Here is a 1,694-nt window from a genome sequence, read left to right on the forward strand (position 1 = left end):
AGGGATGTCAGGGTCCTCGGAGGAGGAGAACTGGTGAGCGAGAGCATCGGGTTTAACATCACTGGAACCAGGTATGTAAACATAGAGAAGTTGTCCCTAGGTGTGAGTACAAGAGTGAATGTTTGCTTGTCTCGTTTGTCTCTATGTGTCCCTGTGATGGACTGGAGACCTGTCCAGGGTCTACCCTGCCTCTTGCACAATGATGGCTGGAGATGGGCATGTGACCCCTGCGACCTGAAATGGAAGAGGTGTGTAAACATGATGGATGGATATATTATAACTTTTCAACAATAGTTAGGTGGTGTTGCTGTGGGACCTCTAAGGGCTTTGTATTATCTTCACATGGCCTATATGAATGTGTGTAACCATGACGATAAAAAACTCTTTAAACCATTTTATTTATGCCATTTACTGGATACCATCAAATCATGAATCCTTCAAATTAATTTAGACATACAGATTATTTGATGTCTTAAACTTGATCATTTCAGAATACATCAAAAGTTTGAATTTTTCAATGAACAAGAATGTGCAAAAAAAAACAACAACTTTGAATTGTTCAAATTGCTGCACAGCTTTCTTCTGATGTGACTAAAAAAGTTCTGCCCACCTAAAAATCCCAGTGCAGTCCAGTAAAATAAAAGCCAGCAAAGCTAAGTCCAGCCCAGTCAGCAGCAAACTGGGATGTTTCATTCCAGTAATAAATCAGCCCAAATGGATCAGAGCCCGGGGTGGAAAGGCATTGGTCACCCTGGTAAATAGGAGGGTGAACTTCTCACTTGTCATTGAAAAATGGAGCCAGTAACACACACACACGCACACACGCACCCACACACACACGCACACACACACACACACACGCACGCACACACACACACACACACAGATTTTTGCAGCTCTAAAGACAGAAAGGGCAGAAACAAGTTCCAGTGTGGTTCTGGATCATCAAACGGTGGTCCTGATGAAGCCCATCTCTCACGTCTGTCACCTGATTGCACCTAACTCTCCCCTCTCTCCTCCCCCCTCGTAGGCCACCACTCTCACAGCGTGACCATTTTATCTGCACTTCTTTGAGTCTGTCGTTCTTTCCCCCTGCCTCGAGGCCGTCGATCCTCCTGTCTGCTCTTCATCTCAGTAATTCTCTGATTGGTCTTGGTCTCTCAAGGCTCTAACTGATGGTGGTGTTATTGTGTCCAGTCCTCTGGCCCTGAAGCTCTTCCTTTAGGTCAGCTCTGCCTCTCCCTGCTTCACATTCTATGAATGCCAGAGCTGAGGATCTTCTTCCTCCCGTGTGTGTGTTCATATTAAAAGTGCATATTTGAAAGCTTTAAACCAGGGGTGCCCAATACGTCAGTCACCATCTACCGGTCCATCTCAAAGGTATTCTGGGTAGATGGCATGGCATTAAAAAACAAACGCTTGATTGACAGACAGGGCAGCCAGTCTGAGGCTCCTTTTGCACGATGTGAAACGTTTGTCTGTTTGCACGACAACAGCCTCATCCTCTCTGAAACCGTAATCCAGGTCTGAGTGGAGCGTTTCAGGGAACCCCCCCCACGGAGGAGTGAAATGCTCCAAGTGTGAAGTGGCACATGCACACTCCAGGTGGCTGCAGTCCAAAGTTTTTCTGCTCTAACATCAGTTATTATAAATAACAACAGTTATAATAACAACAGTTATAATAACAACAGTTA

This window comes from Nematolebias whitei, chromosome 16 (genome assembly GCF_014905685.2).
Source record: "Nematolebias whitei isolate Nwh7 chromosome 16, NemWhi1, whole genome shotgun sequence".
Taxonomy (NCBI): domain Eukaryota; kingdom Metazoa; phylum Chordata; class Actinopteri; order Cyprinodontiformes; family Rivulidae; genus Nematolebias; species Nematolebias whitei.